Raw genomic sequence first — 26,786 nt, 5'->3', positions numbered from 1 at the left:
CCAAGGACAAACATCCAGAACGTTAGCAGGGATTTCCCAAAGCTGAGATGTGAAGAGCTTGGACAGCCTAAAAATCACAAATAAGTGGCTTTTCTCTGGCAGCAGGTTCCATTTATTTCCTCCCACTTGCTCTTTCTCCATCTCCTTCCTACACCCCTGAGTCAACCTCCACCAGGCAAATTTCAGGTAAGCATGTACTTTGCCAGGGGTGTTTTTAAATCATGTTTTTAAACGGTTATTTATAGTATACACGCACAGTGCCTTCATCATTTCAGGCATGAAAAGCCATGTGGAAGGAACATGAATTCATCAACTGATCCATAGAAAACTACCTCACTTTGTCTTCTTCTGTACTCCAGCTCAAATGTAGGGTGAAAGAAAATATCTTTCCATCTTTCCCTTATTATTTATAACATACACGATCAATCTATTGAATTTCCAAGTGAAAAATTCTAGAGCAGGCCAACTTCTGGCAAAAACAACCATCCATGAGACAATACAAAGATCCTATGAACAATATCCCTAGAGCAGGAAGGTAATGCAGTAAATAGAACTGAGTGAAACTTGCAAGCAAAGTTTACAGGGTCCAACACTCCTTGCCTCTGGCAAACTGCAAGTTTCATTAAGCAGTGTTTGTCCTAAATGGACATACCTGACCCAGATGAACAGTTTGTCTTCTCATAAGAAAAGCGTAAACTGATCACAAGATGATTTCCAAGCAGAAAACCACGTATGTACATAATCGAATTCCAACCCAAGAAAATAATTTTGCTAGTGGTTTGGCTTTTCCATCTAAGTGCAACTCAAGTCAGCTTTTACGGTTTAAACTTCTGCTACTGCAGAGATATGGCACATTTTGTTTCTCATTCGGTATCTGGCTAGGAGAATAAACACCCAGTAGCCAGGCCTTTCAAATCAAAGAGTATATTCATGGTCAGTTTTAACATGAGTTTGACTGCCCCTATTTTTAAGTAATGGAAGTAGCTGAAATATTGTTTCCTCAGCTGCAAGTAAAAACAGAACAAGTATTCAGAGTAATGTTTCAGAAACCTCAACATTAGGAGGCAGCACAGAGGTGTTCCTGAAGAAGAAAAGGATGTGCTAGACAATCTGTTAATACCCAGAAATTCTCCCGGAAGAAGCTACCTGCACACCCAAATGCCTCAGGACAGGGCTGAGTCTGTCCCTCTTTCCTCAAGAGCAGCTTTCTAAATAAAGAGGTCTTTACACGCAGGACTTTGGAAACTTAATTCAGATTAACTAAAATTGTGAAGTTAAAGCAAATTACCTAAACGACATTGTATCTCTGTGTAGGACGCTCATTCTGTATTAAAAGGAACTTCAATCTTATTTAGTTTTATTGAATTAAAAGCATTTTAATTCTGAGTGCCTATGCAGGGATAAGTGACCTGAACAAAGAATAAAGTTACATGTTATGTTGGAGTTCAGTGTGGCATAGGAAGTCCCCCCACTTCCATGCTGAAGTTCCTTCACCCACACACACCTTAAAATAAGCTAATGAAAACTATATATTCAGTTTTTCTAAATATCCATGTCTCAATCTGCATTAAAAACAAACAGACAAAAATAAAAACCTACCAACAACCAGAGAAGAACTCTGGCTCTAAATCTATCTTTTGCTTCAATCTACTGCAGCATGACAGATAAGAGATCCCAGCCACAACTGTGCAACAGTTTGCTTATGGACCTGGATCTAGGTTTGAGGAGTGGAGAGAGGAGAGAGGAGAGAGAAGGAGATATGAATGACAGCTGCCTGGAGTGATTGCTGGTCTGTGGACAACAGTGTCAGTGATCCACTGGGGAACAATACCATACCTCATTTTTCCTGCCCCACAGAAAGTTCAAGGCAGAGCCTCGGGAGTACAGTGGTGCAGCTGACCTATGGGGCTCCTTGGTCCCCAGTTCAAGATTCAGGGAGTCAAGAGTCAGCAAGAATGGATTAACTGCAAGTACATTATACACGAAGGAAGGAAATTACCCAGCTAACACAGAACACTCATGTAAAGGCTAAAAACTCTCTTGCCTTAGGGGATAAGCCAACCACTAACTTCCTCTATGGGCAAGTTATTCCTTGGCTGTTTGTTTTAGGAGTTGTACCTTTCCCTCAAGCACCTGGTGCTTGCCTCTCTTGGAGAGAGGATGCCAGACTAGATAGACTGATCATGGCTTCTTTCTGGTTTGGCAATTACTGTGTTCCAACCTGGAAGGGGGAGAACACACTGGGGAAAGCAAGGGATGTTAGATGGCAAGTTCCAGTAATGTGCAGTTCCATTAAATAGCTTTCCCTCTCCATCTGGCCCTGTACACTCATGCCAGCATTACACTGGGAGTACACAGCCAAAGGGCACGGCCTTTTACATCTTCAGAGCTCTGTGTGCAGGGTTCAGCTCTCATCCTTGTCTTCATACATACAAGAAGCAGGATGTTCCCATGTAAATAAATGTTCTACAAAACAAGGGGCCAGAGCAAAACTGGTCTGTAGCTCAAGTTAATATAGAATGCAGTATTTTTAAAAACAGATCTCAGTAGACACAACTGTGCTTCCACATCACTGTTCTGTATAATTTGTGCTAAAAAGAGTCCATCAGAGTTTACCTACAAAACCTCTTCTTTGCAACCTTTGAGTAAGCCATCATCACACTTCCAGCAGAATAGCATAATAAATGCTTCTATCAGGCTGTAACTAGGGGCTTGGGATAGCATATATACTTGAAATGGGCATTTTGCAAGGCTCATTCTTCCTAGAATGTGTAGGAACCAGAAGGCTCCCAAGTCCCCCAAGACAACTGTAGTCTGGGAAAACTCAGACCCGCCATTCTAACAGAAAACAATTCTCTCTGTTGATTTTGGCTTTCTGCCAGTTTAACCTTCAAATCCAGGTCTCTCAATCTGTGTGTTAGCAGAAATTGCTGATAGATGTCTGTCCAGATTAGCTGCCCAAGCACTATCTCATTTGTAACCTGCTTCATGGATAGGCTTCTTGAAAGCAGCGTTTATTCACTGGAGTCCTCATTTCTTCACTGCCAATCTTCTGCACAGAAAGCAGAGCTAAACAGACAAGACATAAATAGCCAACAGGGAAGACCTTGCCACACTAAATAATAAAAAGCAGGAAGCCCAAAGCCTGCACCTACCTTTTGAATTTGTGCTGGTTTTTAAAAGCAGTATAAGAATGTGGTTAAGGTACAGTTGAATGACTTACCTAAGTTTGGACAAGTGATATCTAAATAATGCTATTTTAACTTGCCACTGTAACAAATATGAGAATTGATTTAATAACTTAATGTTGGCTTTGGACAGTAGAGGTCTGCATCAGTGGACCAAAATGCTAATGCTATAATCTTATCAAATCACTGTACAATAATAGAACTTTTCTATGCATAGATAGAGTGGGGCTTGGCTCTGCATCAGAAAATAAACCCTGAGAGACAGAAGAGATACTGTTCAGCAGGAACTTCTCCTGACTGGGTGCATAGCTGTTATTTTCTTTCCTTTTCAAAATATTACCTAGTATCATCTTAAGGTATCACATGACCAGAAATTTCTTCTAATCTTTTATTTTGTGTTATTTAAATGCTCTTTATGTTTCTGAGAGGCAGCCAATACAATTCTCCAAAAGAGTTAAGTAAAAGGGAAGTAACTACTGGTGCATATGCAAATCTGTACATTGTAAGCCTGCATTAAAGTTTTTTCATCAAGGTACAAGCAAAATAACTTACTGACATTAACTGGCAAGTACTTCGTATTCATATTCTATCTTTCATCTACAGACTTCAAAGTATCTGGCAGGATGCAGGCAGTTGTTTCTCCATCAGTCCAAGGAAGAAGCCAAAGAACAAACTGGCAAGGTCTACCAGACAAAGTAAAACCATTAGCAGAAATCTAAATTAACTGATTCTCAGACCTTAAAAATAAACTGCATTCCTCGCAGTACAAGTTACATTTGCACCAGAGGGCAAAAATACCACTCACCCACACTCCACCAATCCATCATGTTAGGGACTCTTTAAGAATTTAAATCACATTCATTAGAAACTAAATAAACATGGAACACAGTACTCTTCTCTAAACAGAGAAAGGATGGAGATCTGAAACCATTCCAAATCTTAAGTTCTGTAGTGCACGAAGGAGAACTCCTTGAATGAACCTGCAAAAGCACAGGTCTTCATTCATGAGGAGAGGAATGGAAATTTTGCCTCATAACATTGCGAGTGTTTAAATAAGCCTGTTCAGATGAAGATATATTCTCTCAGGAGGAAATATAAGACTATAAGAAAGGTCATGAAAATCATTTAGAAACTGGAATGTTAAGAGAGCTTTGTTTCTGCCCTCCACCATGTTCTCATAACTGAAGAAATGCTAACTGCCTAGAGTACTTGTCAGCAGAAACTCTTTTAAATATGAAGATAGAAGGAAAAAAAAATCCCTGCACATTGCTGTTTTAAAAGAAATGTATGGATTCCTCTAAGTTTCAGAACAAACAAACAAAAAATGATGCTGAGGCAATCTCTGGAGCAAGCAGTCTTTTAGCACTTAGACTGCAACAGAAATATTATAAAATACACTCCTTAGATATGAGAACTCCATGGCCTACGGAGGTGAATAATATTAGAGGCTACTAAAGTTTATTTTTCTTAAAGTTTTCACTTCAAATAAAGCTTTGTTTTAAAATGTATAAGAGCAACTGTTAGTGCATTGAGGTCCTGGTTATTAGCCAGCTAGAGCCCATGAATTATGTTTAGTGAGAAGTTTATTGGCTCAGTAAACACCATTCCAGTTCCCCTCACCCCTGAACTGTGGAAGCCAAACCAAGAGATATTCAATGCCATGTTGCTGTTAGCAGCAGAGCAGCCATTATCTGATTACAGGCATTTTATTTTTTGTGAAAAATTTGCTATTGCATCATTTAATTCAAGGAAGTCTTTAAATTTACCAAGGCAGCACACAAAAAGTAACTGGTCCTGCTTACCACCATCTGGAGCAGGAATGTTTGTTTCCATCTCATAGTTTTCTTAGTGCAGGCACTACAAGAAATGCAATCCCTCAAATGCTTGGTAAGACAAAAGTCTAGCAAGGAACTTCAAGCTATCAAGAATAGGGTGGACAACCACAAGACCTTTCTGATAAAACCATCCTATGGACCCAAGGCAGGGTGTGGGTTGGTAAGAAGTTATATTCATGTAATCTTATATAACTTTATCACAAGGGAGACACCCAAAAAGTGGATCCACTCTGTGTAGGTGAACGACGATGTTCTTTGTAAGATAAACAATCTACAACAGCTTACAACATCACACCTTAATCAGAAAGCTGGTTACAGCTCAGGTAAGATGCACATGCGAGCCCAAAACCAGAACTAGGGCAGATTCATATGACATTAACAGTGTCTTGCTTTACCCTTGTTGTGGAAAGCACCAGGAAGCAAAACAGAAGACAAGCATCTCCAGAATTAGCAAGACTGACAGGTAGCTGTGCAACACCAGAGGCAGCTTCTGTTTGTGTGGCTGTCTTTCTCCTGGGCACAAAACTCTCTTATCTGGTTACCTTCCACTGCCATGAGCTAAAGACAAACAAATACTGAGAGTAAGCAATGATTAGTCAGTGTGCAGTAACTTGTTAGTGTGCTTGTTGTTCCAGTTCCGTGGAATTCCTAAAATATACCATATGACTGCACAGGGATTGTGTCAGTCCTTGAGGCAAGGAAAGTTAATTTAGTTGGACTAATAAGGATGCAAAAGAGAGTGCTATGATAACAATAGCCTGTTCTGGTAGCAAAGTAAACTGGAACACAAGGAATTTAGGTTCTCTTCCTAGTCCTTTCCATCTGTCACGCAACCTTCATTTCAAAATGCAGCTCTTCATGGCTCTGCTTCCTTTCTCACTTTTTGCCTATCCTGTCCTCTTTCAGGGAGGGTATAGTGTTGTAAAGCACCTAGTGAAAGCCTTAGGGCTTTGCAATCCCTAAACTAAACAGCGCATTTGTATAAAGTCCTTGTTACAGATCAATTTGTGTACCACCAACTACAAAATCTCATATTCTTATGTAAAAGCTTCTTCTGATGCCCTGAGAATCATAATGGCAGAATCTGTCCACCTGAGAAGGAAGGACCTGTTCAATATAGATCTTTAATGTCCAAGCAATCCCACAAGGACATGCCAAGGCCATACTATCACATCCATAACGAAGCACCGCTGGGGAGAAGGCACAGTTAAAATCTTTCCACCCCGGTAGTGGTGAAAGACAAGATACCCTTCTCTTTAAACTTAACCCTCTCCCTTCCAAAGAATGCCCGGAATTTCTGCTATTTCCCAGCAGAGACTGGAAGGCAAAGACTTGGCATAGGGCAAGACAGATAAGAGCGGTTGCCTTCGTAGATTTTAACTCTGCCTAATTGCTTAGGGCATGTGATGGCTGGAGAAAAACACATTCACATCTGTCAGAGAGACTACAAATCGCTAGTATAATTCCAAGCAAACAAAGTTTGCATGTGGCTGCAGTATATAAAACACATCTGTAGAACTACAGTATAATTCATCTGCTGCAGGTTTAATTTACAACACAGTGATACTGTTTTCCCTCTCAAAGACTGCCATTTAGGATCACTAAGACGTTGAATAAAGTCTTAGCTGTCTTCTGAGACACATGGTTAAGGCTGATTGCTGTTGGAAGCCTCTCTAAGCAAGCCACGTTTAAACACCATGTTTTGCAAAAGGGCTCATATTGTCTTGCATGTGAATTCAAGTCTTTTTATCAGTTTCAAAGTTGGGTCAGGTCAATTTGCTTACATTTGGAGTTCTTTTCCAAAACTAATGGTATGTGGGATTTAGAGTTGTAGATATAAGAAAACTGGATAAACTGCTGTTATCTGCTTTGCGTCGTGTATGTAGCATGTATAGTTTTCCTCCTAAGCTTTGTTCACATGTAGAACCCACTTCTACAGCAGTTGCACACTCAGCATACAAAGTAAATTATTCTTGGCCATCCTGTTAAACTCCCCAGTGTAAGTTAAATGCACAGCAAGGGACTGTGATGGATTCTCAACAGTTTTTAAATGGCTACAGATGAAAGCTAGGCAAGGGTGGAAGTTTTGATATGTAGTCATGAAGCTGAGAGCTCTTCTATTCAAAAAGGGTGTTGGCTGGTACTATCTCTGTCACTTACCTGGTGAAACTAGATTACCAAAATGTACTATGCTTAGGGCTACATCAGTCTGCCACTTGGAAGCTCTGGTTAGGACTACATACAGCTGCCAAATTGCTTAGCTAAATTTCACATGGAGATCACACAGAACAACTGTGGTTGTTGATGTACTGTTTGTTTCACATTGCCATTCAAGTAGATATATTTGCATTATTAATACCTAGTATGACTTGAGTGATGGCTGTTTCAGAGACTATGTATTTCAGTGTATACTGATAGGCAGCTGTTAGCAGGATCCTAACCCTGCAGTGAACAATTTTAAGTCTCTCTGTTCTGCAAGTTTGGGTGATGCACTATCTGTTCAGGATTCTCACACAGAGCTAGGACCCTGCATATTGAAGTGCCTCTTGAAAGAAGAAGGAAAGGAAGGAAAGGAAGAGAGGAAGGGAGCAAGGGAGGGAGGAAAGGGAGGAGGGAAGAAGGGAGGGAGGGAGGGAGGGAAGAAGGGAGGGAGGGAGGGAGGGAAGGAAGGAGGAAGGGAGGGAGGGAAGGAAGGAAGGAGGTAAGGAGGGAGGGAGAGAGGGAGGGGGGAAGAGAGGAAGAGAGGGAGGGAGGGAAGGGAGGATCCCAGAAGCATAACAGACATTTCTGGAAAGCTAAACTTACTGGCAGAACTGTCCTGCAAGGTACAGAACGTTAAAAAAGAATGATAATTTTTGATTTTTGAATTTTCTCATAGTGTTCCTCTAGGACACAGTATCATATATTCTTAATGCAAGCCACTAACTAGCAACAATCAGTGAAATAAATTAAGTTCAATAAAAATACTGGGTTTAGGATAAAAATGTGATTCCTACTTATAGACTTGTAAGGAAAACTCAGCACACTTCTACACTTCTTATAGGTAAATTCTGAATTTTTATCCCCTTGTTCACAAGCCAGGCAGAATAAAAATATCCACCTGCATTAAACCAAAGAGAGCCACTCATAACCCGGACACAACCACAATAGACATTCTTGATAGTCACTGGCTCAACAGAACACTTCTCTGTGGTTATACCCACCACTAGGATTTCATATTGCAAGTTCTAGCACACTTAATTTATTCCAGGCTATACATCAAGTATGGTTATTAAAATGTAAGATGGCATTTGATATTGAAACTTTCTTTTGCAGTGTGTGTAGAAGGAACATAGTCGGGACTGTGGATGCATGAGTGTATGTACACAAACACAAACTTGTAGCCATCACCGAAGAAAAACAGTTGGTCTTCAAGAAAGGAAAAAAGTTGTAAAAATGATCAATTCCATTAAATAGCTCTATAAATCAATTCCACAAAAATCAATGGGTAGCTACATCCATGAAGTACCAGGCACCTCCCACACATCAGGCGCAACTGCCCATGACAGTGGCCCTGCAGCAAGTGCTGTCCGCTGTGGATTCAGACAGTCAAGGGCTGGAGCAAGAACCCCTCATTTCCCATGCTCCCCTACAGCATCATGTGCCCCACCTGCACAAGGTGAGCTGCATGTTGAGGTCTCTGGGGGAGGCAGCAACATCACTCACTTCCCAGGCCTGTATATCTGTATATCTGTATGAAATGGGAGCAGACTCATTGTAATACTCCTCACACCATAAAGGACACCTGAGGAAAACTCATGTTACTCATCAGAGTCAAGCATTCCACATGCCCAGCTGTGAAACTGAGCAGGACTCAGGGATTTTTCAGCAGGCTTTGAGCCACATCCGTCCCCTCCTGAAGGGAAGCTGCCTTTTGTGCAGACCTTACAGAGGTGGCAGAGGGACAGCCCCATTTGGGAGGTAGAGACCAACAACCACCCACACAAAGTGGTATACTGACTAAACAAATTACTTATTTTAAGTACAATCCATGGGTTCCACTTTGCGTCAGTCTTGACTGTTCAATGACTCCCCATTGTCTGTGCCACACCACTGTCCTCTCACTGTCAAGGTGTAGCTCGGTTGCATTTTCACATTTATAGGCAATGGGTGTCCCTGCAATGACTGGATAAACCCTTGGGGCTTTCATTTTGCACTGGCAGCTCTCAGATGACTTTAGAAACAAACCCCCTGGGGCCATGTGGCAGAGAAGGCATGAAGGCACAGAAGATTGTGGCTTTGTTAAAACTTGCAGAAAAATGCATGTCCTCTGTCTTCCCCTTCAAGTGCTCCACGTGTGCTGTCATGTCTCTGGATCTGTTATAGACACACACTATTTAAGAAATTCAGACATGGCATTTTTGCAACAGAAAAGCTTGATGAGTTGGCCTCTGCAACTCAGCAACTCAGCACAAGAACTTATTTTTTCCTGTTGTAGCTGAACACCAAGCATAAATGAGTTCAGTTATTCCACACAGGAACACTTGTGTCTGGTACTATTCTCTAATATTTATATTAGAGAAAGGGTGCATATGTGTGCATACAATAATAATGTAATGAGAAGACTCAGTGCTATCCATAGCAGGGAATGAGACAACATGGTTTCTCTCCAAGCTTTGTGACCCAACTGCAGCAGAGACTGATCTGATCTGCACACTGCGTCTTGGCTGTTGGCTTGACCTTATCAATGAGCACTCTCAACCTACTCATTTCAATAGGATTTAGAGTATTTGATATCAAACCCTCCATTAGTCACAAGTTCCCCTCATACATGAGGGCATGTAGTCCTGGAGAGCAAGACTTTGACACAGGCTGAGAACAAGTGGGAATTGTACAAGCAGACGCTTCAATCTAACCACTGGTATCTAGCAAGACAAAGCAGCAACACATCCAAGGTCATCTCTTCTGAGATTTTCCCTAGAACTTTATCATATGACTCTTCTGCTCCAGAAGAATCAAACATTGAAAAGCACACTAAGGGAAACAGAAGGACATCTTCAACAGAACTGCAAGACTTTCCTGCAAGACACAGAATCACAAATTATAGGGGTTGGATGATGTAGTCCAACCTCCCTGCTAAAGCAGGTTCTCTACAGCAGGTTACACAGGAAGGCATCTGGGTGGATTCTGAATATGTCCAGAGAAGGAGACTGTACCAGCTCTCTGGGCAGCTCGTTCCAGTGTCCTGTAACCCCTGCAGTAAAGATTTCTCTCGTGTTCAGATAGAACTTCCTGCATCCCCGTTTGTGCAGTGGGCCTGCACAAGAGAAGAGCCTGACCTCGTTCTCCTGACCCCCGCCCTTCAGATATTTATAAGTATTGATCAGATCCCTCCCTTGGTCTTCTCTCCTTCAGGCTGGACAGTCCCAGGTCTCTGCCTTTCTTCAAATGGGAGATGCTCCAGGCCCCAAATCATCTCTGTGGCCCTCCGCTGGACTCTGTCTGAAAGTTCCCTGTCTTTCTTGAACTGAAGAGCCCAGAACTGGACACAGTATTCCAGATGTGGCCACACAAGGGCAGAGTAGAGCGAGAGGATCGCCTCGCTTGACCTGCTGGCCATGCTCTTCTTGATGCACTCCAGGATACCACTGGCCTTCTTGGCACACTGCTGGCTCATGGTCAACCTGTTGTCCACCAGAACATCCATGTCCTCCTCCACAGAGTTCACAGTAGATGTTCTTCACTTTCCGTCCCCCTAAAAGCATCTACAATGATGCTTTCAAGTTTACTGAGGTCTCAGTCTGATACAAGTCAGGAAAAAAATAATAATCCCAAGTTTCCTGCAAGTATCATAGTAGGCAGATGTTTGCAGACAGTTTTTGGACACAGATCTCATTCTAAAGGGATTCTTCATGCATGAACAGATGCTACATCAGCACTTGCATGGATGTAGCTCAAGTCTATTTTGGTGACTATGAATTTCTGGAGTAGCTTCAAGTGAGGAGATGACTGTTATATTTATGAAGGACAGCCCAGAACATGGTGCAAAGTCTGTATGGAAAGAGACAGAGAAAACAGATAGGAATGGGCAACACACCAGAGAATTAACTGATTACAGTGATAGGGCAAATATGTGGAAATGGTTGAAAAAAGCAAGTATGTGTATAACTGAGAATTCTCAAGAAAGTAAAGAATTGACCGAGTTATAAAACCAAGGCATAAAGTGAAATAAGCAGGCTCTATGGACTAAGAGTTGAAGCTAGCACTGGGATCTAAAACATCAGCTTGTATTTAAAAACCATCATGGTTAGTCGTATATCAAGTTGCATAATGGGTTGAAATAAAATTAGTCTAGGCAAATAGAGGGAGGATTGTAAGGAATTTTATTGTTTAAATCCTGCTCCTCAACACTCTTCTACACTCAAGGAAAAAAAAATACCCGAACAACTTAAATCCCTTTTCCTGTCTCTATGGGGCTAAAAAGTTAACACCATATTTCATAGCAGTTAACACAAAACAGGATTGCTGCGCTGACTTGTTTTTAAAGAGCAAATGCTTTCTAAAATCTCAACCGGGAAGGACGTAGATTTTTTTTTTTTCCCAACAAATCCTTTAACAAGAAGCTGAAGGATGAAAACTTATTCCTCTCTAAGACTTTGGGGGATGAATAGAATGTAAAGGCTCGATGCCCTCAGTAGGTCTGTGTACTCTCCCACTTGGATTTTTTTGTTCAATCATTTACTGTAGAGACCAACTTCCTATGAATAATCATTCTTCTCTACTCAGACGAAGTGCTTACTCGATTTCCAGTGAAACCAAAAGAAATGCTTGGTTTATTCCCTACACGTTAAGCTTTTTAGATAAGCCAGAAAGGCTTTATAAAGAAGATCTAAGGAATAACTTCTCAAAGCCAGCTAACAAACTGTTTCGCTGCAAAAGGGAAGAGTCAAACCCCTAAACAAGCAGATATCCCAGCCACAAGCCTCCTCTGGCACAGGAGTATCAGAATCTGTCTGGGACTTTTTACATGGAGAGCAGCGAGGCAATGAGCACGTGACACACATCCCACTAGACTCATAAGGCCTTCCCCATTTTCTCTTTGAGAACTCTGACCTCACACAAGTGAATCTGAGAAGAAAATACATTAATCAGGCATTCACTCAGCCAGGCTATGGTTTTTAACCCAGGGATCTAAATCAGCAGTCTCACCTCCCACTTCTTTCCAGATACAATTAGTATCTGCCCTTGCATCCAGCCCACTGCCTGGGTGGTGGTATGGGGGACAAGGAACAAGCAGCTACACTCCCCCTTGCCCAGCGTCACATGCTGTCCTGCTGCCCACTTTCCTAAAGGCTGCAGAACAGTGGAAACAGCTGCTAGACACCATCTTGCAGAAGCTGGCATCCCCTCATCACAGGTGGGAAAGGAATGGAGCTGAGAGCAGCTACCCCCATGCAGCCTCCTAATTCCCTGCAGCAGCCCAGGCAGGTTCAGACCCATCCCAGCCACACCTCTCCCCATTTAGACCTGAACCATGCCAGCTCCACACACCTGCTGGAGGCTTCCCCACATTTTACAGGAATCCCCAGAAGGAGATTTGCAGGTGCTCCACTCCCTTCAAATTGTTCAGGCAGCAAATCAGCTTGGGAAATTGGACCCATAGTACTCAATGTGGCCCTCTGACCTTTTCCAAAATGTTCTCAGCCCATCAGGCTGGCAGGACTAAACATCATAGCTAAGCATTTTCAAAGAAGCGTGTGCTTTTTTAACCTAGTTGGGTTTTTGTTGCTTTTGTGTTGTTTTGGGGGTTTTTTGTTTGTTTGTTTTTCTAGAGAAACTTTACAAAAGCATCACTAGCATACCCACAGTTTTGCAATTCTACATTATGGGTGATTAAGAATATCAACAAACAAGCAGGCATACAAGACAGGGTTAGAAGCAGACTTTTACTTAACACCAGCCTCACCAGGTGCTTGAAAAATAAATAACCCCCCCTCTCCTCCAAGAAGTTCTGCTTTACCCAGCAGCCATAAGGCTCCAGTGCTGTGCCTCAGGCTGAGTTGTGCAAGCTCTTACTGCAGCAGTCACACTGGGTTCAAGCAAAGTGCTTAAGTAAGCATTTGCAGAATCTGACTCCCCCCACCCTTGTCAGTTATCTATACTGCAACTATTTGTGCCTTGTAGTGCAAGCTTCTTAGCTGGGGACATGGTCTGGTATACTGTCAGCTGCAATGTGCTCTATCTTCATTTATGGCATTAAATCTAATTTTTGGTGCCAAGTGTAGCATTACCCTTACAGTGATATCTATTAAAGACAGTTTCCCTTCAGGATTCTGACCAACAACCAGTTTGTGCTGTTCGTTATTTTATTTCATTGCAAAACCACCATATTTATATTACCTCTCCGGTTCTTCAAGTATTTTGTTAAAAAATTGTAAGGTAAGCACTGAATTATGGAAATCCTACACCTTGGTGCTGAACTGACTTCCTTTCAGATGCTTACATCCTTACTTCCTTGAAAATTTAAAAGAAAACTGGGAACCACAACCAAAATGAAAGCCACAAACGTGGCCGATCCATCTCCAGTAGTGAAAGGTGAGCAGGGGCAGATTGCCATCCACGTGCCAGTTGGAACATCCCTGCTGGGTGCACTCATGGAGACGAGGCTGAGCGGGTGGGACAGCAGCACAGCACAGCACAGCACTGCAGAGTGGTTCATATGGAAAAAAATCTGTACTTCCCCTGAAACACTGCATCCTGCACGTCACAAAGGACAGCTGCTACCTTCTCTGCTGTGACACCAGCCGGCCAGTCTGCAGGCCTAATGCTGGCAGATGGCTTCCCACGCACCACTTTTGATGGTCACAGCCATTGCAGTGAAGCAGCTCCCTGACCTCAGAAAGGGTTATGTTGGTTTGGCTGCAGGAAGGCTCAGGGTAAGACTTGGGTGTTTTTTTGTTTTGTTTTGTTTGTTTGTTTTTGTAATTTCTTTTTATTTATATGTAGTTTGGGTTTGGTTTTGTTTTTTTGCTTTTTGATAAGGGTGCAACCCAGGCTGCTTCAGACGAACACAGAGGTAGCACAGGTCCACATGTAAACATGCAGGAAGTGAGCACAAATAGGCAAATATCCTGAATAATGTCAGGGCAGATGATACACATGGAAACGTGCTTGGACTCACCTGGACTCTTTTTCCTTTTTCTTGTCCAACCAGTTCAGGGCTGGGGAACATCCCAAGCCTCTGGCATATGGTATTAGATGCTCTGAGTATTAGGTATAAAACTACTGATAAGTCTCTTGACATGGTACAGCTGGTGTCACATAGCCCACGTTCCACGTCAAGTAAACTTCTCAAAATTTGGAAGGGAACAGGATGTTTTGTTTATGAGAAGCGAGAGAAACCAGAGTGCTCCATCAGTCATTTGTGCCTAGTGGGTGTGTGTCTACTTGTTTGGCCGTGGCTACTGTTCTGCTCTGTGCAGCTTTCAGAAAGTCATAAAAAAGATATCAAAAAAGCTGGGCATAGCATTGTTACATGAAGATACCAGAGACAGAGCTGCACAGAACTCTATTAGGAAAGCATTTTGAGATACTGGAGTGGAAAGGATCTCTTTGCTGATTAGGTAAATATTTTAATTCTGTATTCCAATTATCCCTGTTCAAGCAGGATCCTTAGAATATATTTGCCTTCTATGACTGTCTTCTGTTCTTAGTTCTACACCACAAAGCTTTTAAATAACAGCATGGTTTCCACTACAGCAGCACTATTAAGCATACCATTTTTCTGTGCATTTTGTTCCTCTTCAACATCCATTAATTATTAGTACAGCATTCAGTATGAAATCCTCCTGCACCGTTAGCAGGCCAAAATATTAGACCATAGTGGCTACTACTGTTATTCACTGTTTGCTAAATGCTAATGGAAATTCAGCCCATCTTCAAACTATCATGCCTTTACACGTGACAATGGAAAGGTACAAAGGGATGAGATTATTTTTCCAGAATCAACAGCAAACCAGTGGCAAACATAATGAAGCCCATGTTTTAGTCATGGTAATACAGACTGTCAGAATTAAGATAATGGTGAACAGTCCTCACAATTACAGCTATCACTTAAAATTAACAACCAGAAACTAGAAGGCCTGGCAAAACTGGGACGAGGCAGCTGTCTGCAAGCTCCTAAAAAGAAGCCCACACTTGGGGAATACTCGAGACATTCCCTCTCCAGCGACACCACCCATAATAACAGGCCAACACCTCTGCATCTTGGATGGGTATGCAGAACTGCATATATTAAGCTACCTTGAGTTCACTTAATGCTGCCAGCTTGTAAACAGCAGAGTCAGTTTTGCTGCCAATATGATTTTCACCTAGAGCAAACGGAAGTGCTTTTCCAAGAATTTCCAAGGCTGTGGCATCATGCTGTACACTGGCACTGCACCATGCAACACAGGGAGGAAAGACAGAAAAAAACAAACACAAAAGCTGCTGCTTAGAACATCCTGGAAGTGATTATGCAGAAGGATTTATTTACTTCCAAGAAGAGACTGGTTGTGCAGAATAGACCTTCCAAAAAACGCCAGTGTTCACTGCAGGGGAATGTTACAGCTGGCATGTTTCCATTTTGGGGAAAATTTTGAAACCATTGTTGGAGAAAGTATAATAAGAAGGAGAATGGTAGCTTACTGGCAGGACTGGAGAGCCATCTACTTCATTCTTCTTAGCCCACCATGGGTATTGCATAACACTATAGTATTGCCCCTTTGGCAACTTCACCATTTTGAAGCTCAATTAAAATTAAGTGTATGATGACATCATTTCCAGTCCCTTCCAGTAAGGCCAGGGTCCAATTGTACAAACATTTAAATATGATGAGCATTTATAAGATAAATGCACACAACAAAACAAGGACATTGTATTCTCCATTCCTTAAACATGAAGCAAGTTGTGTAACTTCCTTTATGACCATAGCATGAAAAATTTACATCAGTGATACAAACTGAACCTAGAGTTCCCTAGCCCACTGCTCACTCAGAAGAGTTAAATGCATGCATGCATTCATCCACTGTTGTGTACATTTCATGCATACATGTTCAATTCATAACATTAAGTACTTAAAACCAAGTTTTCAGGAAAAAACATTCCCCAAGTTGTAAGTTTCCTTACTTAGAGCACTCTCGGCCTAATACCAATTTGCTGCCATCTGTAGAACTACAAGAACTACATCATTCTCATGCCAAAATTCCTTCTATTCAGCATTTCGGTGCCTCAGTCCTGGCTATGCACACTTTATTAACATTTGTACTTTTTAGTGGATTTTCTTCCAGATACAACTTTGGAAGATACTTTTCCCACCTAGGACATCCACGTTTTTCTTTGAAGACTGAGCATCACCATGCAATTAATATCACATTATCAAAGAACATCTGAACTTCCAAGAAAATGAACACAGAGCCTTTTTCAAGGACTTGAGAAGTTTGCTGCAAAAAGTTCCACGCAAGAACCATTCTGAATACATTAGAAGGATGTACAGAAACTAAGAATAACAAAGCAACTCCCCCTTCCCAGAGCCAGGAAAAAAAAAAAGCATTAAGTGAAGCCAGCACAAGTTCAAGTCTGGTATAATTTCAAACATTCTTCTGAATAGTTCACATTTAAGACAATGCCAGTTTTCTGCACGCACACAGACACACACACACACACACAGTGTTTGCCAGTGAAGTCCAAACCTAAGCAAAGAAAGACACTATATTTTTTCATTAAATTCTTGTCACTTACCTAACCTCTTGCACCAGAACTCTCTTGTAAAGGGACAGAGAGGATGGTTTCTTTCGGTTTTAGTTTGATAACTAACTCTTTCAGAGTTGAGGAAGCAATTGAGATCTGGGGAAGGGTAGGAAAAGCCAATTTCCCTCCAAATTAAAACTAGTTGTTAGAGACAAATAATTGCTAGTACTAAGCTCATAAAAAAGCATTGCTAGAAAATAATCAATTTCCTTTTGCTCAAAGAAAATGTTCTTTGTTTTGCATTTAAAAATAGAGCTGATTAAGAATCACAGAATAAGTGAAACAAAGAACTTTAGGAGGTCATCAGAAAGTATTTTGATTTTAAAAAGCATTTTCCATATATTGTTTTTATTTAGCACATCAAAATACTCAGTTTTAGCATCAATTCAAATCAATGCTTTAAAAGAAGTTGCTTGATACATTTATCAGAAACAATAACACAGCAAAATAATTTTGCTTCTGGTTTGCCTCTCAAATCATTACTGCATCCTCCTGATTAACAGAAAAAATGACAAAATTACCAGTTTTATTTTAAGTCATACATCAACATGTTTTACTAGATATAAGCCAGTGAGATCCTACCACACAGGCAAGCAAGCGGGTTTTAAAACAAGGTTTCATGTTGGCTAATTTCGATCCCCAGCATAAGCTGGCAATGCAAATGGCCAATTCTGTTCTGCTCTTCGTTGGACAGAGAAGACTTCCCAACTGTCGGAGTGGCTGGTGGCATCTTGACAGCTATGGAATCGTGATAACTGGAGTCCTACATTACAGCGTCTTTATGGGACTCCTGGAAAATTGAATCCACACACTGAACCCTTTCTTACACAATAGGAAGTGAGCACAGATTTATGGGGAGGAAATCTGCTGTACACCCTTGTCATCTTAAAGCAGTTATTGAATAAATGGGACTAGCTCAGTATCAAGAACATACTGACATTGCTCGCCCTATACAGCTTCTTCTCCAGTCACTGTGTCATGGCTCTCATTTCAAACCCATGACAAAAGACTGACCCAAACACAGTTTTATCTTGCATATTGTTTGGTTCAGTGGGGGAAGGGAGAGTATAGGGCAAACTGATATATTATTGAAAGCTACCCCCTCTTCCTTTACCCAAGAGACTGAAGGACAGCTAATGCCTCAGGCCAGCATACTGAAGCAAAATGTTTTCTACCTCTCATCCAGAACCTGAATAAAGATACCACTGGCATCTTTATTCATCCAGAAACTAAAACTGCAAGAATAAGAGGTTACTGTTATTAGTTCCAGCATAGATCTCTCAGGATGTCTTACAAAATAAGCAAGTATATCCCATTCTCAAGGCCATTTTTATCCAGAAAGCAGACCCTGATGAATGTTCTGAGCAGGAATCTCCTTGCACTTCTATGAACTCTCCTTACTGTCTGCTGAAGACTGGGGCCTTTTATATCCCTGCTTAGCTGTCTGTGCATGTTGAAGTGTGTTTTCTGGAGAAGAACTAAGCAGTTTCACCCTTTCTACATTAGAAGGAAAGCCCATGCTGAAGGACATCCACTGCTGAAAACCACTTCCCACAACAGGTCTGTGTCCAAATGTCCACTAGAAGTTTTCAGTTTTTAAGATCATTATTTCATACCTTCACATCCTGTGCATATTAGAAAATGTGATACAGTTCATATGTGATCCTGGACAGACTAGATTCCCCACCTCTTTCCATTAAGTAAAATCAGTAACTAGAATCCCTGTCCAGGATTTGTGATTAGAAGGATCACTCTCCGCCCTGCCCTGGTCAGACAATACAGGCTCTAGGAAAGCATGAGAGCTGTCACTTCAATAATGCAAAAACACTGTTGGTTCCACTCCAGAACAGCTGACTTGAAGTGCATGCTAGACTGTGCTCATTAACAAAATGAGAAATTTGATATATAGAAAGAAAACAGTATGTGAGGATTAATCCTGGATTGCAGTTTGTGGCCAGCACTGGGCCGCCATCCAAACACAGACGAAGAACAAAACTACTCCCACCTGTCAACAGAGGTACAGCTATTGCAGTGTTGTAGTCTCCCTCTTACAGCTGCTGTAACAATTTCTTTTATATTAGCTTAAAATGCAGGACTGACCTCACCATTTCATTTCTTCCTTGTTTCATGGGAGCCGGCACTGGAGGGTGAATTTTCTTTCCAGGAATTACTAACAAGACGTATGAGTAACTTACAAGTTTGGACAGCTAGCTTGTAATACTTGAACACTTCAAGGAAAGAAACCCAGCTTCAAATTGGCATTCTGTTGGAAGCTGGACATGCTAACAAGAAAATTCAACTCTCAGGATCATTTTTTTTACACTGTTTCTGCTGCTTTTGAGAGGAGTAAGCATACTGCTACAGCTGATGAAAAAAACAAAAACAAACCTAAACAAGCCAATACAGCTGCCCTGCCATAGAGCTGCAGCACAGCAGACTGAAATCACTATTGCAATACATTGCCCTTGCCCCTGTGACTACAGCAAGATGAAAACTTATTTAAGCAGCTTTAGTGGTTTAATCACTGGTGTTCGATCCACACCAGAGCAAAGGAGAAGTCATCTTTATTTTTAAGAGATACCCTCTTGGCTGTGGTTGGGTTGGGACTCTTGTTGCAATTCCACAGCTGAGCCCTGTTCATTTTTCTCCCAGTCCAGCAGGGTGAGCATGCCCACCGATGCTGAAAGGGTCCTTCCCACTGAGCTCAGCCTGTCACTGCAAGCAGATGTAGTGCCTGTGTCACAAATGCGTTCTATTCTCTTCCATCCTAAGACTGCCTTTGCTGCTACAAGAAATGCCACTTTGTGGTAACATTCTTCCACTGATACTGTCAGGAACTGCAGCTTTGTTCAAACGCTTCATCAGTCTGATTTGTGCAGAGGACCAGAAGACTGGCTTTCTGTAGATGAAACGTGACAACCTTATCATACCAATACCTTCTGTCTTTCAAGCTATGGTACATTCCTCAGCCTGAAGGAAGGGTAAAACACTGCACTCGGCACAAATAACAGTTCTGATATGATGTGCTTCAGTTTTCAAATATCAACCTATTTCACTACATTTATCATCAGAGGTAACAGGAGCTCAAAAATTGCCACGTACTATTTTCTATACAAGGAATGCACAGCATGCAGTATATGTTGGACAGTTCCAAATTACTGTAAAGATGTTGGAAAACATGAAGTCTTGTTGCATGATCTACTGTTCACTTCAAATTTTACCCTGTGACCACAGATGTTGGTTTATAGTGGCTGTTCTAGGGAGCTGCAATCCATGACACAGCCAAACCAACTAGGTTCTGTTCTAGCTGTTCCGAACAGTTAACCAGAATAACTGGAAGACGCACCCTCCTAGAATAAGGCCTCCAACCTCCCCTTTCTCTCTCCCCCACCCCTTGTCACACATCGGCTTCTGCCAAACAATTTGGCACTGACATTACAACGCGTCACGCAATACCAAGCGGTTCAAGCATCGTGCGATGCTTATTACCATCTCCACATCCGCACGTCACTCTGCCCAGCAACATATGCGAATACCAACAGCAGCTACATCCCTGTGCACCAAAGATTTAGAGCTCACACAGCTCCTCGGAAGACGCCTTTTCCCCAAACACTAAAAAGTCACCCCTCTTACGTATGTGCATCTCATCTGCATTTCACATTATTGGGAAGCATTACGTAAGAAGAACCTCCTATAGTGTGGCATTCTCCCCCCCTCCTGCTTGCACCCCTCCAGCCACATCAGTCTGCCATGATTAAGTGATGTATTTTCGATGCGAAAGAACAAACCACTGATGTAGGGTTCCCTTACTCACGTTAGAGTGGAAAGTAACAAATGCAAGAGGCTGCTTATTCCTAATGCTGATCTCCTCTGGAGCTAAAATGATATGTCAGGAGCAGGTGGCAAGTTTGAAGGACCATTCCCTCCCCTCCTTTTTTTTTTTTTTCTCTTCTCTTTTCTGAATAAATATAACAAAGGACACACAGATCTGACCTGATGGGTCAACCATCAAAAGTTAAACTGACTTAAATAATTAGACATAGAATGTCAGGCACCACTGCAAATAATTGCTCCCACTGATTTTAGGATTAGACTGCTATTGAATAGGTGCAAAAAGGAGGCCACTTGCAGTTGTGGAAATAAGCCAGTTTCCTTTCTATATATCATTTTCTCCATGCATATTTGCTGTTAAATCCTAAGGAGCAATTTACAGCCTTCTCTTCAGAGCTGCTGTAAGCATACACAGTAGTTCCGAGTCTTAAATAGTAATAAGTCATCTCGAAATACTGATGTTTATGCATTGTATTTATCAAGCACGGCAAACAGCTGCTCATAGTTCTGACATTTCCCAATGAAAGTGACTATTGCATATTGTTTTCCCCTTTAATTTGTGGAAAAACATGGAAGCCATTCGAATACAAACAGCATTCCACAACAAATTTAAACCAGTTTTGGTCAGAGGAGGGTTTATTACCAGAACGCACTTTCGATGATCCTCTCACCGCTCTCAGTTTTATTCTAACAATTACACGACGTCTAGGGAGATTTCGGTGGCTCTGCTCCAGCGCTCGCTGCCATACATAATTCATCCGCGTTACGGAGGGGCACTCCCTCACCCAGCTCGCGGCCGTCGAGCCCGAAGTTGCGAGGCTCCGGCACACGGCCCCGACGCAGCGGCGGTTCGGCGGGGCGGGCTCCGGGCAGCGGGCACGGAGCGGCGGGGCCGGGCGCAGCGCAGCGCAGCGCAGCGCAGCTGGCGGCCGCGATAACGGGCGGGGAGGAGGGGGGGGGGACGTGCCGCGAGCCGCCCGCCCACCGCCGTGCCCGCTTCCACCTGGGCCGCGGCCAAGCAGAAGTCAATAATTCACTTCTCCCGCCCTATACAAAAGGGGCCGGGAGCAGGCAAGGGGGGCTGCGGGCACCGCGGGGCTCCCCGGCTCGCCCCCCGTGCCCTCCGACTTCGCTTTCCTTTTACGTGCGGACAGACGAACAAAAAGCCGCGCTGGCACCGCCAGGAGATGCGGAGCGCGGCCGGGTACGCTCCGCTCCTGCACACGGGACCGGGCAGCCCGCCCGGCTCTGCGCTACAGCGGTACGCGCTTCGCGGCGATATCGCCCGCTCGCGCATCCAACGTTCAGTATCTTACATTTACACATCTGTACGCAGCTCCGTTTCTTGCGCGGGGCGGACAGCGCTGCTCCGGCATGGCGGGGCCGAGGCCATGCATTTCCTCCGGGGGCACAAAGCCGGGGGCAGGGTCCTGCCAGCCCCGCGCCGCGGGAGGATGCGCGCTGCCGCCTCCGAGCGCTGAGCCCAGACGGAGCTCTAACAAAAGCCGGAGAGCCGCGGCCGCAGGCAGGGCGAAAGGAGCTGGCGGCTCCGTCATCCCAAAGGGCCGAGGGGGGCAAGAGGGAGTCGGGGCAAAAGTTCATCGCGGTCCCGGTGGGGGTACCCGGTGGGGCAGGGGCTGGCGGTGTGCCCGGGGGCTGCCGGCCTGGCTCGGCGCCTCTCAGCCCCGCGGAGAGACAGAGGAGGGGGAAGGAGGCGACGCGAGTCCCGGGAGCCCCTTTCCCTGCCCTCTCCTCCACAATACGGCCGGATCCCCGGCGCAAACACGCCCCCCGACACCCCGAGGCTCCGCTCCCACCCTTCGGAGAAAAAAAAAATAGAAAAATTACGGCTCACTTGCAGAGGGTGAATGGAGATGGACAGACGGCTGCTCCGGGGCTGCCGCTCGCTCCCACGCCGGCCGGCCCCGGCGGGCAGCAGCTGCGGCCCCCGCCCCGAGCCCGGCACCGCGAGGAAGGGGCAGCGCACGCCCGTGTGCGCGCACGCATACACACACACACACACACACACACACAAATAGCACCAGAGGAGGGGGAAAGTTTCTAGCTGCCGCAGCCGAATAGCCCGCATCTGTGATCCCCAGACCCGCACGGTGGCAGGGGTACCGCACGCACGCCCCGGCCCCAGAAGCAACGGGGCAGCGCGAGGGGGAAGGGGCCCTAGGGCACGGAGAGAGGGCGAGGGGAGAGCAAAAATACATCTATCCCATTTTGTTTTCCATGGGACTGCCGCCGGTGCTGGGCACGGCTACCACAGGGCATAGAGCGAAGGGCCACCCCGGCGGCTCTCCCGAGCGGCCCCGGGAAGATGGGCAAATAAACAGGGCTGCAAATAAAGAGCGGGCAGAAGGGCTGGGCTGCAGCGAGTCCCGCAGCGCCCGAGTGGGACGCGCGGCCCCTCGCCCCCCCGCCCCGCGTTACCTTCTTAGTGCATCTGGAGCAATGGCTCTGCTTCCCCTGCCCCTCTCCTCCTCTCCCTCTCCTGTCCTCTCGGTTTATACCAGCCTGTTCCTCATCTCACAGCCTTCCTCCCAGCGCCATCTTGCAAGCTTGTGACGTTGGGAGCCGCTCACCCCTGACCCACATTTGAATAGAAGCCAAAATGAAAAAAAGAAGAGGAGAGAGAGAGGGGGGAGAGAGAGAAAGAGGGGGAAGAAGAAAAAGAAAGAGCGGAACAAGGAGAGGCAGGGAAGGCAGTAAAGTAAGTGCTATGCCAGTGTGGAACGGCATCGGCTCCCACTCCCTTGCCAGCTAGTTTAATAATAAGCAATTTCCTGCTTTTGCAATAAATGTTGCCGTGGCGGGGGAGAGGGATGGGAGCAGGCTATTCCCACTGAGTGACAGGGGCTCCCCGAGCCTTCCCCCGCACCCACACCCCAAAACGCAGCCCCGACCACCAGCAGCCCCAGCCCTGCTGAGATTTTGAGTGATGAAAAAGGCATTTGTGAGGATTATCTCCCCCATCACTGATGAGGTCTCAAGTGCGTGTTAAGGGAAATGATATAGATTACAACTTGTGCCTGTATTGGAATCTTAAATGAGCTTCATACACAAAAAACCACGCTCGTGTGTAACGTAATTTGCATATTAGCTTTTTATCACTCCGGTCTGTTTGTTAAGGACTGACAGTGTGCTCTGTGCCATCCACGGCACAGATGAAGACACGGCCTTTATACCTTTGGAATCGGAAGAAATCTGAAGTTTTGTTTTGTGTTGGTTTCTTTTTAATGCATCTATTGGCAGTATATTGAGGGGAAATGCTACTCGTAGTTTGCATCCCTGCTCCTGCGAAGACATTCGTGCACGCTTTACTTTAAGCACGTCAGTAATCACACTGAGCAAGCAGGGGCTCTCCGGATGCCTGCACCATGCGTGTGCGGAGCTCGCCAGACCGAGCTGCTATTTTGTAAAATGTGAAGTGAGATCACTTTGATTTTAGTGACCATTGACACAAAGTGCATCAAAGTGCAGAAATCTGAACTGTATCTTTGTTATACTTTCCCCGGCAGCATTGTAAAGACAGTAGCTAGTTAATCTGCAATAACAGGAGCGACGAGTGTAAACATTTTTATTGTAATTATGCAGAGTTCTTCCATTGTCCCATGTAAAAGTCACCGTATTAGCTGCAAGCCAATAGCTAATAGCTCTTCTCTTCTGTGCCATCACTGCCACCTATGACCAAAACTCTCCGCAGCAGAGCAAGGTGATTAATTAGCGAAGCGGAGCCGACCATTTAGCACATCCCTAAGAATTCCCTAATAGCTTCAACACAGCGACTCTCAGCCACTTTCTGTGCAGACAGCAGCAGCTTGCGTGCACTTTAGCTGTGTTCCAGCTGCATCATAAGCTCTGTCTCCGATAGTAAAGGTATTTGCTAGTCGCTCATCCTGAGTTCAAAGTTGCTTCTTTATTTTTTTGCACAAGATGGTTTCTCCAGCCTTACCAAAATGGCTCGAGAAGCAAATAAAGATAAGGCAGATCACAACAGCTGTATCAGAAGGGTATGGACTGGTGGTTTGTTCACAGTGCACTTTAACAGTGGTGAGAACAGCAAACCTGACTGTCAGCACAAGACCCAGTGAAGTAGATAAGGAAAAATTCAAGACTCTTCCCCCACTGGGAAAGTTAATTTAAGATGATGGTGCTGCTCCCAGCTGTGTTCCGAAGCTAAGTAGCCTTGCAAATAGCCAGGGAGGTGTAGGTAGCCATTTGCTCCATGCTGTGTGAGAGGAATGGGTAAGCAAATACACAGAAGTCCTTGTGCTATGTTATCTAAACAGGGGAAAATGCGTCCTGGAGTTATTTCAGGCAGGCTTAGGCAGTTGGGTTTAGAAGGACCTGGTTTTGTAAATCTCTGCATGTCATTTTGAGATCTCAACAATGCCACCACCTGCCCTCACTCTTCCTTCCTCCCATGGAAGCTCTCTGCCTTAGAAACAGTCAGCAGAACAGCCTGTGTGCCCGTGCCAGTCCACAGGCACGTCTTCAACCCACTTTGATCAGATGTAGGAACAAAGGTGCCAGGCTTTGTACAGGTATGGCTTAATGCACAAATGTTTCAGTCAGTCTGCCAACTTTGCTATACGTATTATAACCTCTGAGAGTGAACAGAATGAAAAGGTGGGAAGATGAGGAGAAACATCTTAAAATCTCACCACAAGATTTCTGAGCTGGTGTGGAAAGAAAAGGCTCTGCCTGTATTTCAATCCCTTCAAGATTTTGGGGCAATCAGTTCCAAGTGTCCCTAAGGAAACTGAGAGAGAGACACATTCTCAGTGAAGACCAAAAAAAAAAAAAAGGCAGAAATTAGGCACCTGGAAATGATATGGTAGGATGTAACATCGTGTGCAGTTTCATGTGTGCATGATAATTATAAGGCTGAAAAAGAATTAATGAGGAAGCTAGACCTGGTGTTGTCACTGGAGGCATGGACATCTGGGGAGAATCTGATGAGCCAAGTAGGAGCATAACCACACCTACCTGGAAAACAACTACAGGCATGCAAGGGAGATGCCATGATACCTGCAGTGTCTCCAAGCATCTTCAGCCACAGAGCTTGCCATCCAAACAGAGGGTACACCCTCAGCTTCCAAGAAATCACACCCATGTGGGCATGCCTGGTACCGGGTGAGACCTGTGCCCATGGAGGTGAGAAGCAGACACACTGCTGTGTAGAAGAGCAGGCTGAAGGGAGATGATGGCTCACAAGGTGTAGCCAGGATGATCTGAGCCATGGATACTCTGAAGGCACTTCTGCTTCCATCTGTGCCTAGCTTGGTTTCCAAATTTGGATTGATCATGTTATTTTTTAACAGTTGTTTCAGAAAGGGCACAGTGGAAACGCAACGATTGTGCTGGGTGCTCTGCAGATAGGAACAAAAGCTTCAGCTTCCTCCTCAGTGCACTGGTGGACACATGTTCGTGTGCCACCTTCATGTGTCAGCCCTCAGGATCTGCTCAGAAACAGCTTTTCAATGCTGCTTTCAGGCAGAAAAGTCTAATTACACTTCACCTACATTCCCAGAGTTATTGTTGGGAAAATACTCGTGTTCAAACTAAGCTGATGACAGAAACCCAGAGGAATTTTGGGCCTTCAGCTTGTTTTTAATTGTTTTTGACCAATTGTTGGATTCAGAAATACCTCCGGTCCTTCATAGCTGACAGCAAGTTTATACTCCTCATAAAAAAGGAAGAGGACACGAGTAGAATTGTTACTGTCAGGTCAGTGCTGTGGATGAGGAATTAAGTAATCTGAGCAAAGAAAATGCCATTGCAGAAAGCAAATAGAATAATGAGCAAAGGGTGGCCGTGCCCCCTGACGGCACTGCGGTGCCACCTGCCTTCGGGCCGGTGCCGGTGGATGGCCAGTGCCACCTAGCAGGCAAAGCCGTGGTTTGCAGAGGAAACTGCCGGGGGAAGGTCGGCGGGGAGGTTGGAGAGAAACGGGAGAGTCCGCGATTCGAGGAGCTCAGCAAAGCCGGGCAGAGAACGGCAGCGCAGTGCCCGTGTCCGAGAGCGAAGTGAAGGCGAAGGCCAACCCGCCTGCTTTTCCAGAGGTAAAAGGGATTTTGCTCCCATGGTAAAGCGAATTTCTTAGCAGTGGTTTGCAGTTCTTGCCTCTGCAGTGGGGTAGTCCTGACTGCCTGAA

The 26,786-nt window shown here is 44.3% G+C and overlaps 1 protein-coding gene across 1 annotated transcript in view; it reads right to left on the bottom strand.

Annotated features, from left to right (window-relative positions):
- HIC2 (HIC ZBTB transcriptional repressor 2) overlaps positions 1-23,423 on the bottom strand; it is a 68,670-nt gene extending 45,247 nt beyond the window's left edge. The window contains exon 1 of the mRNA XM_065739311.1: positions 23,060-23,423. The gene's annotated coding sequence lies outside the window, so the exon portion shown is untranslated. The remainder of the gene's footprint in view (positions 1-23,059) is intronic.
- Positions 23,424-26,786: the final 3,363 nt, after the last annotated feature.

This window comes from Cyrtonyx montezumae, unplaced genomic scaffold, assembly GCF_038088225.1.
Source record: "Cyrtonyx montezumae isolate F1298 unplaced genomic scaffold, pur_monq_1.0 scaffold_23, whole genome shotgun sequence".
NCBI lineage: Eukaryota > Metazoa > Chordata > Aves > Galliformes > Odontophoridae > Cyrtonyx > Cyrtonyx montezumae.
Note: the sequence above shows the minus strand (reverse complement) of the source record. Positions and strands in the feature narration are given on the sequence as shown.